We start from the raw sequence: 6,722 nt of genomic DNA on the forward strand, positions 1-6,722 counted from the left end.
TATGGTGTTGCTAGAAAACTATATGACATTTACATTTGCAACAATTTATTCTTCTTCCTGTATGGCAAATCCTCCCTTACTCCCTGTATGTTGCTATATCAATTGATTGTAAATGTGTTCCTATAATTTTTGGGACAAAAATTTAACACTTCAAATAAATAAATATTGACTGATATCATGCTTATTTCTGTTAAGTGTGAAGCCAAATTCATGCAGGATTCTAGATCCTTCTACACTGCCAGTAGTTTCTAGAATCACATGCAGGATTCTAGATCCTCCTACACCGCCAGTAGTTTCTAGATCATTCCAGATCTCCATCTGAATCACATACAGGATTCTAGATCCTTCTTCTGCCTCTATAAATTTGTAATTTCTCTAGCCAAGGAAAGCAAGCCAAGGCCCAAGCCTGTTATGTAATGCAAAGTGATTTATGTTCTCCAGTGATTGTTTTATCTATTCCGTTGTTTCTGACTAAGTAATCTTGTTGTTTCTCCATTTGTCTGTCTCTGTGAATTATTCTCTGCTATTGCCGTCTAAGTCTCTGAGTATAAATCCGTTGTGTGTTATGTATGCTCTGAACTAACAACTGGTATCAGAGCTAGGTTCGAATATCCACGATGCAAGCCGCTTAGTGCCATCACCTTGCTCTGGCAGTGTTCGTTAAAACGTTGGTTGTTACTCCTGGAGCTGTTGAAGGATCTGTCCAGGAAATAGCTAAGGAACGCTGGAACTAAAAGACAGTTGCTGCAAGAAAAACAAGGTCATGGACCTATGTTGAAACGTGTTGCTGGAGTTTGAAAAGTGGAGATCCGTGGAGATTGGAGTTGAAACATGGTGTTCGTAAGTTTTTTTTTTACATCAAGATTGCACGTATACGTCAATTTTTTTTCTCAAACCAACATATGTATGTGTAAAATGTGAAAAGGTTAAAATATTATATATGTTTTTATATTTATTATGAAACATATATAATTATATGTTGGAATTTTGAAAAGTATATTTTAAAAAAGGAGCAGGAATTTTGAAAAGGGTATTTTAAAAGGAGGAAAATCATTATTACTAAATTTTAAAGAGTAATAATTAAAGTTTTATTTTTAAGTGGAGTTTTTGTGTTTTGGGGTGTGAATTTGATTGAAAATGGAGACAACACTTACAGATATGGAGAAGTTGAGTGGGGCTAATTTTGCCCTATGGAAATCACAGATGGAGGATATACTGATTTTAAAGGATCAGTACTTGCCGATTGAGGGCACAACAAAGAAACCCTCATCGATGACAAATGAAGAGTGGAATAAGCTAGATAGAAAGGTGATTGCAACAATCCACCAATATTTAACAAAGAATGTTTATTTCAATGTGTCCGGAGAAAAGACAGCTGAAGGATTATGGAAGAAGCTCCATGATCTATATGAGAAGAACACAGCATCAAACAAAGTGTTCTTGATGAAGAAGCTTTATAATCTCAAAATGAAGGAGGGTGCTTCAGTTGCTGAGCACTTGAATGCATTTAATATTATTACTAATCAACTTGCCTCTATTAAAATCATTTTAGATGATGAAATTAGAGCTATTTTGCTAATGTGTTCTATGCCAGACAGCTGGGAAAATTTAATTGTAGCTATGAGCACTTCAACAACTACAGGGACCTTGAAGTTTGATGATGTCAGCAGTAGTTTAATGAATGAGGAGCTGCGATGCAAGTCAATTGCAGAAAACCAAGGAGGAGAGGCTCTAGCTCTAGCTGATCGTGGTAGGAGAATGGATCGAGGCTGGCAAGGGCGATCAAGATCGAGAGGCCGATCAAAATCAAGGAGAGGAAGGATCATCTGCTTTCATTGTGGCAAACCCGGGCACATGAAGAAAGAATGTCGATTCTGGAAGAAAGGACAAAAGGATCAGAGACCGTCTAGTACAAATCACAAGTCATCTAGCACAAATGAAGGTGAGACTACTACTGTAGCCACAGATGGTGATGTGTTGTTTACTGTTTCAGTAGAGGATGCATGTGTATATACATCTAGTAGTAGCTTTGATTGGATCCTTGACTCTGGGGCATCTCACCATGTAACCCCATGCAAAGATAGTTTTGTTTCATATAATCCTGGTGATTATGGTAGAGTGCATTTGCGGAATAATCATTTTTGCAACATTTTTGGAGTGGGAGATGTCCAGATCAAGATGAAAGATGGACAAGATATATTGTTGAAACAGGTCAGGCATGTACCAGAAATGCGCATGAGTTTAATCTCTATGGGACGACTGGATGATGAAGGCTATTCGACAAGCTTTGGAAAAGGAGGCTGGAAAATTAGCAAAGGTGCATTGGTCGTGGCCAAAGGACCCAAGACAAGAACATTATACACATTGAAGACACTAATGGGAAAATCAGATTTGGATACTGTCACAAAAGAAGGAAATTCAGCAGATCTGTGGCATAAGCGTTTGGGTCACATGAGCGAGAAGGGCTTAAAAATCCTTGTTGATAAAAATTTATTGCCAGGTTTGAAATCCTACAGTCTTGATCTTTGTGAGCATTATATATATGGTAGACAAAGAAGGGTTTCATTCCTTAGAGGTGGCCATGACAGAAAGAAAAATGTGTTAGAATTGGTACACTCAAATGTGTTTGGGCCTGTTAACATCAAATCATTAGGAGGAGCATCATATTTTGTAACATTTATAGATGATGCATCCAAGAAAGTTTGGGCATATCCTATGAAAAATAAAAGTGAAGTGTTTGGAGTATTTCAAAAATTCCATGTTGCTGTTGAAAGAGAGACTAACAAATTGCTGAAGTGTTTAAGAACAGATAATGGTGGAGAAAATTGCTCAAATGCATTTAAGGAATATTGTAACAGGTTTGGCATAAAGCATGAAAAGACTCTGCCTGGTGCTCCTCAACAAAATGGTGTTGTAGAAAGGATGAATTGCACCATTATGGAAAAGGTGCGAAGTATGTTGTCCAACTCCGGTTTGGAGAAGAATTTTTGGGCTGAAGCAGTCAGGACCGCTTGCTACCTCATAAATAGATCTCTAACTACAACCTTGGATGGCAGTATCCCTGAAGAAGTTTGGACTCGTAATAATTTGAATTATTCTCACTTGAAAATCTTTGGATGTGAAGCATTCGTACATATTCCCAAAGAAAATAGAACTAAGCTAGATGATAAATCTATGAAATGCATTTTTTTGGGATATGCGGATGAAGATCTTGGTTATCGTCTATGGGATCCAGTCAAACATAAAATTATTAGAAGCAGGGATGTTATATTTAATGAGTCAGAAATGTTCAAGAGGACTGTAGGTGAGTTGGAGGTCAAGAAGGTTATTGACAGGTTTGAAGAGAAGCAGGAAAACATACCACCAATACAAGAAAATGAACAACAAATTCAGGAGCATGAAGAACAACAAGTGGAAAATAATGAACAACAAGAAGAAGGAATCTTGCAGGAACCTTTACAGGAGATTCAACTTGACAATGCACCACCATAGTTGGTTCGCAGATCTTCTAGGCCTCATAAGCCTTCACAAAGGTATCCTCCTTCAAACTATATTTTGTTGACTAATGAAGGTGAACCTAATTGTTTTCAAGAAGCTTGTAAAGTCGAGCATAGTGAAGAATGGAAGAATGCAATGGAAGAAGAAATGAACTCTTTGCAAGAAAATAAAACTTGGGAGTTGGTAAACCTCCCAAAAGATAGAAAGGCTCTACAAAACAAATGGGTGTACAGGATTAAGCATGAAGGTGACAAAAAGAAGGAGAGGTATGAAGCAAGACTGGTGGTAAAAGGTTTTTCCCAAAAAGAAGGTATTGACTTCAGTGAAATTTTCTCACCTATTGTTAAAATGTCATCCATTAGAGTCATTCTTAGTCTAGTTGTTGCTTTAGACCTAGAATGTGAACAGTTAGATGTAAAAACTGCTTTCCTTCATGGTGAATTGGAGGAAGAAATTTATATGGAGCAGCCAGAAGGCTTCATAGAAAAAGGCAAAGAAGGCCTTGTTTGTAGGTTGAAGAAGAGTCTCTGTGGGTTGAAACAGGCACCTCGACAATGGTACAAGAAATTTGATTCATTCATGTTGGAACATGATTTTGAGAGGTTGGAAGCTGACCATTATGTCTATATCAAGAGGTATGATCAAGGAAGGTATAAAATATTATTGTTATATGTGGATGACATGTTGATTGTTGGGCATGATAAGAATAAGATCAATAGGTTGAAGAAAGATTTGGGTAGCAAATTTGCAATGAAGGATTTGGGACCAGCACAACAGATATTGGGCATGCGGATTATGCGTGACAGGAAAAACAAAAGGTTGTGGCTGTCACAAGAAAAATATATCAAGAAGGTGCTTGACAAGTTTAATATGAAGGATGCCAAGCCAGTTAGTACACCACTTGCAGCCCACTTCAAGCTAAGTACTGAATTATGTCCTAGTGATGACAAGGAGAAAGAAGAGATGAGCAAGATTCCTTATGCTTCAGCAGTTGGCAGCTTAATGTATGCCATGGTATGCACACGACCAGACATTGCATATTCAGTGGGAGTAGTGAGCAGGTTCCTTACCAATCCAGGCAAACAACATTGGCAAGCAGTAAAATGGATTTTAAGGTATCTCAAGGGTACTAGTCATTATTGTTTATGTTTTGGTCATGATGAGATTGTGCTTGAAGGATTTATAGATGCAGATATGGCTAGAGATATGGATACCAGAAAGTCCACTACAGGTTATTTGTATACATTTGCAGGTGCAGCAGTATCTTGGGTGTCAAGGCTACAAAGAATAGTAGCCCTCTCTACAATAGAAGTAGAGTACATAGCTGCAACAGAAGCTTGTAAAGAGATGTTGTGGATGCAGCGATTCCTAGGAGAGATAGGAATAAAGCAAGACAAGTATGTGTTATATTGTGATAGTCAGAGTGCCATTCACTTGGCGAAAAACCCAGCATTTCATTCAAAAACCAAGCACATTGACTTAAGGTACCATTGGATCCGGCATGTGTTGGAGGAAGAACAGTTATCCTTGGAAAAGATCCATACAGATAGGAATCCTGCTGATATGCTCACTAAGATTCTACCACGAAATAAACATGAGTTATGTAGAGGCATGGTAGGACTCGGTGTGACTTGATCACTCTTATTTGGCTTCAAGTGGGAGAATGTTAAGTGTGAAGCCAAATTCATGCAGGATTCTAGATCCTTCTACACTGCCAGTAGTTTCTAGAATCACATGCAGGATTCTAGATTCTCCTACATCGTTAGTAGTTTCTAGATCATTCCAGATCTCCATCTGAATCACATACAGGATTCTACATCCTTCTTCTGCCTCTATAAATTTGTAATTTCTCTGGCCAAGGAAAGCAAGCCAAGGCCCAAGCTTGTTATGTAATGCAAAGTGATTTATGTTCTCCAGTGATTGTTTTATCTATTCCGCTGATTCTGACTAAGTAATCTTGTTGTTTCTCCATTTGTCTGTCTCTGTGAATTATTCTCTGCTATTGCCATCTAAGTCTATGAGTATAAATCCGCTGTGTGTTATGTATGCTCTAAACTAACAATTTCCTAAAAAATAAATAAATATTGACTGATCTCATGAGTGATGTGTGTTATTTATGCTCTGAACTAACAATTTCCTAAAAAATAAATAAATATTGACTGATCTCATGAGTGATCTGAGCAGTGGTTGATATGTTAACCTTATGTTTTCTTCATGGGTTTATGTAATAGCAAGCCCAACGATGCTTTATAGCTGCTTCCTCACTACCGACTTTAATAGCGAAGTGAAGCCTAACACATGTATAAAATCATTTGATTGGATTTACTTGATTTCCCTGAGCAACTTTTTCTTTAGCAATGTATTTAATGTCATTATCTTTATCAACAACAAATTATTCCCTGCCTGATTTTTTAACTGTATATGTGCTGCTAGGAAGACTGTACGTGATCCCTGGATCTTGGATATAGACTGAATGGTCAGAGAAAAGTTTAGAGTCATCAAGCAATCTTGATGACTAAGTGTCTAATATTCAAATGATGATTTCATTGGCATTGACTTAGTATTTAATATTCAAATGATGATTTCCCTGTCATTTGATGTAATATTGCGATGGGGTGAGAACCTTTAACGCCCTGTTGCCTGCCTTGGTCAAAAAGTTTCACACAGTTTAGCATGGTAGCTTCGTCGACGCCTGCCCCATTATTTTTAAGGCTAATTATACTTTCGGGTCTCTTTGCAGGGTTTTAATCACATGCCAAACTACACAAAACACACATATAAGCTCAACGCCAAGTCTCAAGGGAGGAGCCTGCCCCATTGTTGTGGCTTGCCGAACACGTACTCTCAGTGAACAACTATCATTCAAATTCAAGTTTGTTTACATATTTAGAAATAAACTGCAATAGGTAAACAAACAAACTTCATAGGTAAACAACTTGTTTGGTTTTTCTACTAGTACAATTTTTTTTTTTTGTGAATTTAATGGTAACTTTTTCATTTAGATTCAAGACTTATTAACATTAACATGACTATATATATAGTTTTCTTGAAATATGAATTGAATGATAACTTTGTATATCAAGTTGAAGTGTCGTTAACATCATTATATCTAGTTATCCTGAAATATGAATTTAATGATAATTTTTTAACTAGGGTTGAAGTTTCATTAGCATGATTATATAGTTATCCTGAAATATGTGAATTATATGTATCTTTTTCTTGAA

The sequence above is a fragment of the Pinus tabuliformis genome, chromosome 6 (assembly GCF_031772625.1).
Source record: "Pinus tabuliformis cultivar Carrire ecotype Pingquan chromosome 6, CPIR1, whole genome shotgun sequence".
Lineage (NCBI taxonomy): Eukaryota > Viridiplantae > Streptophyta > Pinopsida > Pinales > Pinaceae > Pinus > Pinus tabuliformis.